Genomic DNA, 13603 nt, shown 5'->3' with positions numbered 1-13603 from the left:
GCATCACTGTAACATCGCTCAGTCAGAATCATGCATCTAACTTGCCATAGTCGTCGAGCTGTTACTCTGTGAACATTTGAAGAATCTTCTTCAAAGAGACTATACGACCAAGACAGATAAATCTCGATGAGATGTGTCGGACTTGATTTGTTCATAGAATGGAAGGACCATCATTTGACAGTTATCATTTCTTGGCGTCGAGCTTAAACATATGTTGAAAACACAAATCTTCTTCAATTTCGGAACATTATTAATCATCATTTTCTCAAGGAAGTTGAAGCTTCACATTTTGAGGAAGGACACGTAGCACCACAACAGAGTTCAGTTTAAATTATGCCTTTAACTTAAGAGTTAAATTTAAGACTATCATAGTAGTTGAGCTGAAACCTCGTGTGTGTGGAAGTTTCTGTTGGGAATCATCGTCTGTATTCCGCTTTGGGAATTGTTGGCCATGTTGGGAAAATACATTACCTTAAATCTCACTGCTTTACCAAATTCTGAGACATTGTACTTGAATATTTGTTACCGTAAAGATGATCCTGAAAGTTTACAGAATGTTGCATTGACATGATACTGTCGTCACCATCACACCAAAACGTAACAACCTCACTCTCCTTACTTGATGGGATACTTGTTTCCCCCGGGCCGTCATACTGTGGTTTAATAAGAAGAAAAAAACAGACAAAAGCCGCGAATCTGAGAACAAATGAAATGCTATTCATTTTCTCTTTGTTAGAGCGGGAAGTATCTAATCTAGCATCAGAATAGAGATTACACATGCAACAAAGACCGTTTATAAACTAAAATAGACTGTTGTGAACGACCTGGTCCATACCAAAGCTTAACAACGTCTTATGCGAATGAATAAATATCTCTATACATGAAAAAGGCCTGTTTGTATGCCCGTGATAATATGGAACAACATATGAAAATGTATACTTGTGTGCACATGTAGACCGACATATTAAGACAATTTGCACATGGATAACCGTTACTTCGAAAACAAATGTATATTTTCTCATGCATATATTTACATTGTCATTATGAGTTACGTATTAAAGCAGTTACGGCGAGTAGATGTCGATGCACAACAGGATTCTTCAAGGTTTACAGCACAGTTCACAACGTATTATATAATCTATTGGGAGATGTCTTCAAGACAGCGGCCAACTGACCAGTGACTTGTGACTTCTTGACAGGGAACACAGGTATGCCTTCCCCCTTCCCTAAACTAAGAGGACATCGACTTTTGTCACTGAGCATGGTTTGTGTCATGGGACATGGTTGTTGAGAAGGGGCATGGTTGGTGTTAGGGGGCATAGGTTGTGTGTCGGTGTCGGATGTATGACATTTATTGTTTTCCTGTGTTTTTTCACTTGTATGGCTAAGTCAAGACTTCGGAAATGTGTCAATGGTTTTACATACCTTTAGACAATGGGTAACAGATGTATAGTTTCAAAACTGTCAAGCATTAATACGAGCTTTCTGAAAAGTTAGATTCGCTCTACTTTAACGCCGTTTGGAACAGTATTCCAGTTATGTCATAGCGTGTCAGCTAAATTTCGGTAGAAAGCTCGAAGTGAAGCAGTCAGCAGGCCTCAGACGTTAACCACTTTGATGAAACCCAGGAGCACGTATTGGGCTTCACACATTGTACCCACGTCGGGAATCGAACCCTGGTCTTTGGCGTGACGAGCGAAGGCTTTAATCACTAGGCTACCCGACCGCCCCTGTTCTATTACAATTGTACTATGGACCATATGGCCCAAAATATTGAATAAATCCAGTTGTGTTCTGTTCTTCTCTGGTTGTGTCACAGGACAATGGAGGTGCCATGGGATATGAGTTGTGTCATTGGGTATGGTTGGAGTCACGGGGAATTGGTGGTGCCACAGGAAGTGGGTGTTTTTCTTGGAGCCTGGGTGTTGTCTTTGGGCCTGGAGGGTGTCACGGGACACGGATGGTTTCTACAGAGAGTCACTACAAACTCTAGTGTTGTACCTGTATTTTGTTCATGCTCTTTCCGTTTTTACCAAAAAACGACATCATAAATAACAATCGTATGAACTTTATTCGACTGCAAAGATGAGGTAGAAAACATATTGTGTGAGAAGCATCGAGTTCCCAAACGTCTCTGGAAAGCAAAACATATTCAAGTAAATATATGTACGACATAGAGTTTTTAATGAAATATGAGCGTTATTTTTGAACGGTAATAATTCGAATGTATTGACCCTGAATTATTATTGATTTTAACCAAATTAAAAAAATATGGTTTATAATCATTTACATAAAAAATAAAATCAATTCAAAAATATGCACCATCTATTTTCCATGGTGGTGACCGTGGTGGTGACCGTGATGGTGGCCGTGATGATGACCGTGATGATGATGATGATGGTGCCCAATAGCGCCTTGAAACATGGACACGGCAGCTGCAAGAAAAGAAATTAAGTATGAATTTACTGATTTTAATTAACTAAAACCGACATGACCCACGTATAGAGATTTGATAATTTACTTAATATAATTAATATCGGAAGCAAGCGGGATTTGTTTTCCCACGGGATGTCACTTTGCAGTTTAGTATGTTCATAGGAGAATCATCCTAGAATGCATGTGAAGAAAGATAAAAACAATTTTTTTTATTTGAAACCTATTACAGAAAAGGAAAATACGAGTGTTTTAACGTTAAGTTATTGGTGAGTTTCGAAATGAGGCAAACCAATCTAAACTATGCTTAGGTGTCCTCCATTACAGCGATGTAAGATTGACGAGTAATGACAACACAGTTTGGATGTACTCACCAAGCAGGAGAGAAGCAAGGATGGCTGTCACATTCATTGTGAATATGTATAGTAATACAAGTAGATACTGAAAGGTTGATGTTATTTGATGTTTTGTGAATGGCTTGAGATGTCATGTATTTATACATTCGTTACTACTGGAAATTAATATAGACCTACGTGACAGATACTCCGCCCCCTGGCGGGAGAGTTGAATGTTGCATAAGACCAAGGTCGTGGTCCTGCTGAGAATGGGTGCAGGCACTGACCACAAACAGGGGCAGATAATGTCGTGTCTTGTGCATTGTCTTCCTGTATAGTTATGTTCGCGTTCGATGAAGTCACTACCGGAAGTTAATATTGTCCCAGATGACAGGTACTTCGCCCCCTGGCGGGAGAGTGGGCCGACTAGAGAACATTGCCGTACATCAAGGTTGCAGTCCTGCTGTGTTTAGGTGTAGGCACTGACCACAAACAGGGGCAAATAAGGTTGTGTTTTTTCCTGAGCAGGCGTGTTCGTTAAATTAATCAAAGAACGCCGGGTGCTTCCAATTCACTACACTTCACATCAGACCACACTTTCCTTATAAATTACTTGTGATGGCGAAATATTATATTATATATACACCGTGTGTCCCTCCGTTATTTTCATTGATCCCGAAAAGTGTATGGTTTTGAAACGTGTATGTATGCCATTAAATATGTCACTCGGTAAACCAAAACAAACATGTTTCTTTTTCCAACTGAATACAGGATACAATGTTCAAACGTTTTATTGGACTATAAGATAGCTACGCGATAAATCGCAAAGAGCAATGAAGAACGAAGTGAGTTTCTTTCGAGATAAAGCATTGTTCTTTCATGACGTCATTTCTGGAGATTCGAATATTCGCTCGGAACTTGATGACGTCATATAATGAACGATGTTATTTTGGAGAGGGAGGAGTCTGGTGAGTTGTTCCCCATAGATGACTCTAGGCTACGCAGATAAACGCAGTGGCCGAACGATCGCATCCAAAGTGGGGGCAATATGACAATCGGTATTAGGAGAAAAGGTACCGATAACCGACGTGAGTTAATGTGGGAAATAGAAAACTTAACCCACCTACTCATAAAATGAACTTGTCCGACATTGCCGAGGTCCGATTCTCAAGCCCCTCCCCAGCGCGTGACACCTTCGTTACCTTCTCGGTAACATCGCTGCCTTCTCGGTAACATCGCTGCCACCAATGTGGGCGCGGGCCATTAAAATAACCTTGGAATCTGCCCTCTAAGCACAAATGTGGTTATAGTTATTCTTTTGTTTATGTGTTTGGGAATGCCATCGTTGTTGATTTTGGAAAAGGTTTACGACTGACCATATTTCCCAGAAGAATATATCTTTTTGTTTGATCAGTTTGGTTCGAGATCGCAGACGAACGAAAAATCAACCAACGTCTCCCTCACATTCTTACTGTACCAATGACATGATAGTCCTAATGATACAGAAAATCCAATTGCCAAACAAAGATAATAATTAAGCTGGGGTAAGAATATTCGGCGTCACGGCAGTCATCACTTAATTGTGATCATAACGATCAGTCGGCTGCGAGTTTAACTCCATGCATGGTTGTAGCCATCCATCACAATGGGGAGATTTGACTGGTGGCAGCGACAGTATAGAGAGCTCCGCGAACAGGATATTGCTGTCAAGAGCTGGTCTGATACTATTCAGGGAGTCATCATGATCAAAATTATAAAAATGGTCATTGTTTCTCGTACAATAAAACACTGGCGTGAGGATAAAAAACTCGGGGCTGCGCCCCACATGGATCTTTCTCCCTCCAGAGTTTTGTTGTAAGACAGACAACTCCCACTCGTCTTGTATTTCATAAATGTAAAGTAAGTGATTCCTGTTTGTTCCGGGTGTATGTAACACTCAGCTAAATTTGAATTTTGACCACCAAGAAGAAAAAGAATAACAAAAAAGCCTCGACTCCGTGCACTAATTAAATGCTATTTAAGTTCTGTTTGTTGGAGCGGGAAGTGTTTTCTATCACAATATTGTTACCCGAAAAATGTTTTAAGATTGTTACATTTGATGATAACATAAACATATTAAATTTGTGGATTGTTAGATATTCATAAATTTGTACCAGTAATTGTATAAAGGAATGTACAACAATTGCAATAACTGATATTTGTTACAGTTGAGTAAGTAAGTCAGCAAGTGATACCCATCTTCTATTAATGGTAGTTTAAAAATATTACATAATCTCTCATTTCCAGCTCCTCAAATGTACCTGACATTTTCTGTTCGTAGTTTATGAGAACCAGAATTAAGCTGAGCAAGAGCATGTCTATGTTTGAAATGTATACGCATGTTGAGGACATGTATACGCAATTTATGGTTCACTTTCCATATGTACACGCATATTATATATAATTTTTTGACATAACATATGCTATTTTCACTACTTTGCACCAATATGTAACAGATATCTTCTACATTCGTCTCGCACAACATGATATGTATGGAGAAACATATGTAAATGTGTATATGTGCACGTGTAGACTGACATACAAGTACAATCTGCAAGTGTGTAACCGTTACTTAGAGTGTTCACTTTTGTCCTGAGAAGATGTTGGTACTCTGCCCGATACTGCTAGATAGGCAACAAAAGTCCATCTCTGTGTTTTTATTCAAAGCCGTCTTCAAATCAAGACAAATACCAAATGGCCAGACGGCAGTGTCACAGGGCATGCGTGTTGTCACTGGACATGGGTTGTGTCACGAGACAAGACAGGGCATTGGTGTTTTCTGTAGATAGTTACTTAAACTCTAGTCGTTGCAACTGTATCGCAATTGCATCTTGTTCATTTTTGTTTCCGTTATGACCAACAACAACATCATAAATAAGAATCATGTAAATTTATTCGATAGCACAGCTGAGACGGAAAACACTTTGTGTTAGATGATGCATCAACATATTTCGGTGAGTCCCCAAACGTCTCTGGAAAGCAAACAATATTCACGTAAATATGACATAGTATTACTTAGTGAATAATTAGAGTTCTTATTGAAGGTAAAAATATAAATTTATTAACGTAAATATTTAAAATGAAAATATTGTTTTAATAATTCAAAAATATACACCATCTATTTTCCGTGATGGTGCCCGTGATGGTGCCCGTGGTGGTGCCCATGGTGGTGTCCATGATGATGATGATGATGATGATGCCCATTAGCGCCTTGAAACATGGCGACGGCAGCTGTGCAGAAAAAAACAATTTGGTCACGTTTATTTTTCAATTATTGTATTTAAGAAATCACACATTCCTACTTTAATGAGCTAAAAACAGACTTAACCTACGTAAAGAGATTTAAAGACAGGTAAATGTAACATCAGAAGCGAAACTTGTGTCCCCGGGATGTCATTGTGCATTTATAATATGGTCATAGGAGAATAAAGAATGACCGTGAAGAAAAAGATGAAAATGGTATTAGTTCTGACATAGGAAGAATCACGTGCATTTACATTAAGTTATTGGTTAGGTTGGAAATGACACAAACCAGTCTAACCTTACATATGGCTCACTTGAACAATGCATGTGTAACGCAAGGTGTCCGCCATTACAGCGATGTAAGAATGACAAGTAATGACAACACAGTCTGGATGTACTCACCAAGCAGGAGAGAAGCAAGGACGGCTGACACATTCATTGTGAATATGTAAAGTAATACCAGTAGATACTGAAAGGTTGCAGTTGGTGGATGTTTTGTTAGTCGTATAAGATGTCATGTATTTATAGGTAGGTCACCATCGGAAGTTAATTTGATCCACGTGATAGGTTCTCCGCCCCCTTGCGGGAGACTTCGCCGACTAGACAACGTTGCCGTACATCAAGGTTTCAGTCCTGCTGTGATTGGGTGTAGGCTCTGACCGCAAACAGAGACAGATAATGTCTTCTTTTTCCTGTACAGGTGTGTTCGTGTTCTGTGAATAAATCAAAGAGAGCTGGCTGCTGATAGTATGTGATCACTAGAAATTAATGAGAAATAGTTTAAAATAAAAACAGAAAGAGGGTGCATATGACAATGAGAAGATTAAGATATGACGTGTTTTCCTATGTCTGTCCGTCCGTTCATTAACTTAGGATTTCTACTCCGAAAAGCTTAATCTCACCATTCGTACAATCACCATTTCAGAGTGATTCATACGAGTCATTCGTATGCCTATGATAAAGTCGCAATCGTACAATCGACTCTCCTTTGTATATTGAAAGGGTTTTGTCACTTTGATTTAAGAAACGTCATCTTGAGGGCATGTCTTGCATGATAATATGACTCCTTCTCCTTAAAATCAAATTGGAAGATATTGTAATGATGAAAATTAAATTGTGAAGAATCTTAAGAAACTCCGTATATATGCAGAGCTACAGATAAGAAGCTTATCTACGTAAAATTTTGACTATTATAATTTCATGGAATTCCGTGTTTAAAAATATTTCATTGCTTCTTTTCTTGGAAAGAAACATTTTTTTCAATTTAGGAAAATTATTAAGAACCATTTTCTGTTTATTAAAGGCAATAATGCTGACATTTGTTTAGAAGAACATGCATCACTGTAACATCGCTCAGTCGGAATAATGCATCTTACATGTCATAGTCGTCGAGCTGTAACTTTGTGAACATTTGAAGAATCTTCTTCAAAGACACTATACGACAAAAACAGATATATCTTTATGAGATGTGTCGGACTTGATTTGTTCATAGAATGGAAGGACCATCATTTGACAGTTATCATTTCTTGGCGTCGAGCTTAAACATATGTTGAAAACACAAATCTTCTTCAATTTCGGAACATTATTAATCATCATTTTCTCAAGGAAGTTGAAGGCAATAAAGCTCACATTTTGTGGAAGGACACGTAGCACTACAACAGGGTTCAGTTTAAATGATGCCTCTAACTTCAGAATTAAATTTAAGACTATCATAGTGGTTGAGCTGAAACTTCGTGTGTGTGGTAGTTTCTGTTGGGAATCATCGTCTGTATTCCGCTTTGGGAATTGTTGGCCATGTTACGAAAATAAATTACCTTAAATCTCATAAACTGCTTTACCAAATTCTGAGACATTGTACTTGGATATTTGTTACCGTAAAGATGATCCTGAAAGTTTACAGAATGTTGCATTGACATGATACTGTCGTCACAAGACACCATCACACCAAAACGTAACAACCTCACTCTCCTTACTTAATGGGATACTTGTTTCCCCCCGGCCGTCATACTGTGGTTTAATAAGAAGAAAAACAGACAAAAGCCGCGAATCTGAGCACAAATGAAATGCTAATATTCATGGGGAGCGGGAAGTATCTTATCTAGCATCAGAATATAGTTTACACACGCAACAAAGACCGTTTATAAACTAAAATAGACAGTCGTGAACGACCTGGTCCATACCTAAGCTTAACAACGTCTTATGCGAATGAAATGATTGTCCTAATTAATATCTCTGTACATGAGAAAGGCCTGTTTGTTTGCCGTGATTATATGAAAAAACATGAAAATGTATACTTGTGTGCACATGTAGACCGACATATAAATACAATTTGCACATGGATAACCGTTACTTCGAATACAAATGTATATTTTCTCATACATATGTTTACATTGTCATTATGAGTTACGTATTAAAAGTAACAGTTTCGAAGTAGTTATCGCGAGTAGATGTCGGTTCTCAACAGGGTACTTCTAGATTGACAGCACAGTTCCATCTGAGGGTTCACAACGTATAATATGATGTATTGGGAGCGGCCAAATGACCAGTGAATTGTGACTTCTTGACAAAGAACATAGGTATGCCTTCCCCCTTCCCCAAACTGAGAGGGCATGGACTTTTGTCACTGAGCATGGTTTGTGTCATGGGCATTGATGGTCTCATGGGACATGGTTGTTGAGACGAGACATGGTTGGTGTTAGGGGTCATGGGTTGTGTCTCGGTGTCGGATGTATGACATTTATTGTTTTCCTGTGTTTTTTCACTTGTATGGCTAAGTCAAGACGTCGGAAATGTGTCAATGGTTTTACATACCTTTAGACAATGGGTAACAGATGTATAGTTTCAAAACTGTCAAACATTAATACGACCTTTCTGAAAAGTTAGATTCGTTCTACTTTAACGCCGTTTGGAAAAGTATTCGAATTATGTCATGGCATGTCAGCTCAATTTCGGAAGAAAGCTCGAAGTGAAGCAGACAGCAGGCCTCAAACGTTAACAACTTTGATGAAACCCAGGAGCACGGGTAATGGGCTTCACACAATGTACCCACGTCGGGAATCGAACCCTGGTCTTTGGCGTGACGAGCGAAGGCTTTAACCACTAGGCTACCCGGCCACCCCTGTTCTATTATGATTGTACTATGGGCCATGTGGCCCAAAATATTGAATAAATCCAGTTGTGTTCTGTTCTTCTCTGGTTGTGTCACAGGACAATGGAGGTGCCATGGGATATGAGTTGTGTCACTGGGCATGGGTTGAGTCACGGGGAATTGAGGGTGCCACAGGAAATGGGTGGTGTCTTGGGGCCTGGGTGGTGTAACGGGACACGGATGGTTTCTATAGAGAGTCACTACAAACTCTAGTGTTGTACCTGTATTTTGTTCATGCTCTTTCCGTTATTACCAAAAACGACATCATAAATAAGAATCGTATGAACTTTATTGGACTGCAAAGATGAGGTAGAAAACATATTGTGTGAGAAGCATCGAGTTCCCAAACGTCTCTGGAAAGCAAAAAATATTCAAGTAAATATATGTACGACTTAGAGTTTGTAATGAAATATGAGCGTTATTATTGAACGGTTATAATTCCAATGTATTGACCCTGAATTGTTGATTATAACCAAATTTTAAAAATATGGTTTATAATCATTTACATAAAAAAATAAAAACAATTCAGAAATATGCATCATCTATTTTCCGTGGTGGTGCCCATGGTGGTGACCGTGATGGTGGCCATGATGGTGGCCGTGATGGTGGCCGTGATGATGATGATGATGGTGCCCAAAAGCGCCTTGAAACATGGACACGGCAGCTGCAAGAAAAGAAATTAAGTATAAATTAACTGATTTTAATTAACTAAAACAGACTTGACCCATGGATAGAGATTTGATAATTTACTTAATATAATTAATATCGGAAGCAAGCGAGATTTGTTTTCCCACGGGATGTCACTTTGCAGTTTAATATGTTCACAGGAGAATCATCCTAGAATGCATGTGAAAAAAGAGAAAAATAATAATTTTTATTTGAAACCTATTACAGAAAAAGGAAAATACGAGTGTTTTAACGTTAAGTTGTTGGTGAGTTTCGAAATGAGACAAACCAATCTAAACTATGCTTAGGTGTCCTCCATTACAGCGATGTAAGATTGACGAGTAATGCCAACACAGTTTGGATGTACTCACCAAGCAGGAGAGAAGCAAGGACGGCTGTCACATTCATTGTGAATATGTATTACCAGTAGATACTGAAAGGTTGATGTTGGCGGATGTTTTGTAAATTGTTTGAGATGTCATGTATTTATACGTTCTTTACTACCGGAAATTAATATAGACCTACGTGACAGATACTCCGCCCCCTGGCGGGAGAGTCGAATGTTGCCTCAGACCAAGGTCGTGGTCCTGCTGAGAATGGGTGTAGGCACTGACCACAAACAGGGACAGATAATGTCGTGTTTTGTGCATTGTCTGCCTGTATTGGCGTGTTCCCGTTCGGCAAAGTACTCAAAGCAAGCAAGCAGGTCATATCGTGAATTTACATGCAGAAGCTGGAGGAACCCAGGTAGCCCATCTGTGTTGTAGTAATGCCGCTTTCAACACTATTCCAGTCATATCACCGCGTGTCATCTTTATGAGTCCTGCTGTGACCGCAAACAGGGTACTGATCAAGCCTAGAGGCCTAAGAAGTAGAAACAATATGTCCGTTACACCACGGCGAAGCAGCTTAATGTGGGAGGAAATCCCGAGGTGATACAGGTTGAATTTGGAATTCGAAGCCACCACCGTACATTTCTAGCACACCTAGGCGAGGAAACTCTGCATAGCGAATCAGGGCGCTGCGTCATGAATATAGACAAGTTCTATGTAAATGTAATGTGATAAACAAATATAGTCTGCTCCACCCCCATGGGACGTATAATATAGTATAGTTTTGCCCTGAACTATACTCTGCAAAGTAGGTAACGCTTAAGTAGTAACATCTATACAACACCATCCCAAGTGAGAGTCGGGCGCCGAAACACAACAACATAACACTGTAGCACCATGCACCATTACAAGACTGTAGAACAGTTACACGACATATGGGACAACAGGTGACCTTCCCAGACCCGTCCGACGTGTCAGTACTAGAGCTCAGGACAGCGTCATACGGCTACGTCACTTACGTGAAAGAACCAGCACGACCACGGCAATACCAGAATTGCGTAGGATATCAGCCCAGACAGTGAGGAACCGTATAGGCGCTGAATGTATCCGCTCTAGACGACCAGTTCGAGGTGTCATTTTGACGGACCTACAGCCATCTCCTACACTGGTAGAACAGACTTGGTGCAAGTTCTGGGGAATCTAAGGGCACAACGTTATAAGAATGAGATTCTTCAGCCACACGTCCTTCCCATTTTTTGCCAGGAATCACAAAATCCAGGATCCGCGAGCATGTCAGCAACAACAACAGAACCTCCGACAGTTGGTCAAGGGTGAGTGAACATTCCCCAAACCACAAATCTGACTCGGATTGCTTCCATGGGACGACGATGCCATTTTCAATATATTTTCAATATATTGTATGGTCACCATTAGAGTCTCTTCAGTCATGTCTGGAATGTGTATGGGAATTGCATTCCCTGAAGAAACGTGTTGTTTCCATAAGAACTTGAACATTATAGAGAAACACCTTTGTCAACACAATAATTGACAACAATATATATATACTGAACAACAAAAGTTCCTGTGACATTGAATAACATTCAATGCAAAGTTATGTTTTTTACCAAATCTGAAACAATTTCGGTTTGCAACAGATAAAATACTCCTGTAAGTGTTCAAATGGTTTAATTTGCCATACTGACTTCAGAAAATGCGTGATTTCATTAAAAACATGAACATGCCAAAATGTCAATTTGCAAATCAATAGCGTGTGTGTCCACCTCTGGTTGCAATACAAGCAACACATCTTCGTCTTATGGAATGGACCAGGCGTCGCAGAAAGTCCTGTGGGATATCTGTCCATATCTGCTGGAGCATGTTTCGAAGTTCCTGGAGTGTCTGTGGAACACGAGGTTGACGTCGGAGGCGCCGATCCGTCTCATCCCACATGTGGTCGATTGGTGAGAGATCAGGGGAGCGAGCCGGCCAGGGGATGACATTCACGTTGTTTTGTTGAAGAGAATCCTGAACAAGTCGAGCAATATTAGGCCGGGCGTTGTCATGTTGAAAGGTAATGCCTGGGCCATGACGACGCAAAAACGGTAGAACAACAGGGCCGATGATCTCGTCGCGGTAGCGCTGTCCATTGAGATTTCCCTCTACCAGTATCAAACGGGTCCTCTGTCTTGCTATAATCCCACCCCATACCATAACGCTGCCGCCCCCGAACCGATCTTCTTCCATGACACAATGATTGACGTAACGTTCACCTCGACGTCGATACACTCGAAACTAGAGTCGTCAGTGAATAGACTTGTCCCCACTGCATGGCCGTCCAGCGTAGACGCTGTCTCCACCACTGTAGACGTGCTTGACGGTAGTTTCCTGTCAAAATGGGACGTCTGGCGGGTCTTCTGGCGACAATCCCTGCACATCTGAGGCGACGACGTACGGTTTGTGAAGATATTCGTCGAAGGCAAGGGATGCTTCTTGCAGTCACTGTTGCTGGCTGGAATCGATTTCGTAGGTGTGTTGTTTGAATCCAGTTGTCTTGTCGATTAATGGTTACGCGTGGCCTGCCACTCCGAGGATGGTCTCTGACTGCATTCGTCTGTTGTCAACGTTCCCATAAACACCAAATGGTGTTTCTGTGGACGTTAAATTGTCTTGCAACATCACGTTGACTCGATCCTGCTTCAAGCATACCCATGGCTCGCAGACGCTCATTTTCGGACAGGCGTGGCATTTCGTAATGTTGAATAATTGCGTAATTTTGTTGTTTTTCTGAGTGGTTGTTGTCAGCACGATGCTAAACAATGCATATGAGCACATGTTTTATACGCATTCATGGGTAGTGAAATGCATGGGGCTTGCATAAAAGTCAACTTTTGCATGGAATGCATGCTTTTCTGTAGCAGTTGCGTGACTTGATTCCATACATGTAGTACAATATTGAAAACCAAACTTTACTTGTTTGAAAAATACACTAAAATACTGGTGTCACAGGAACTTTTGTTGTTGAATATAGTTCACCAAACCCAAAGCGAAGCCACATAAGGATGACCTCATCCTTTCGTTTGTACCTGATAGCTTACCGTGAAACTTAATTGATGGTTCACTAAATGCATGTGTAGTTCCATTATCCAACGCTTGCCAAAATTAGTTGCAGGAGGGAGAAAATGTCATCATTCAATTCCCTTGGACAAGAGTGTGATATCAATATTGGTTCTGCAAGAGAATACTCATCTTCAAAACTCATTACCATTCAAACCCACATTTCGGGCGTGGACATCAACACTGTCATATCTTTGATATTTTGAATTCATAAGAGGTGAAAAGAGGGTTTACGTCGCGTTCAAGATTGTTGCACTTATGCAGGACTTGCACGCACTTGTGTGTGTCTGCTT

This window comes from Haliotis rufescens, unplaced genomic scaffold (assembly GCF_023055435.1).
Source record: "Haliotis rufescens isolate VD_foot unplaced genomic scaffold, xgHalRufe1.0.p SCAF_13, whole genome shotgun sequence".
In the NCBI taxonomy this organism is placed as follows: domain Eukaryota; kingdom Metazoa; phylum Mollusca; class Gastropoda; order Lepetellida; family Haliotidae; genus Haliotis; species Haliotis rufescens.
The sequence above is the reverse complement of the archived record's forward strand: the minus strand, read 5'-3'. Positions refer to the sequence as shown.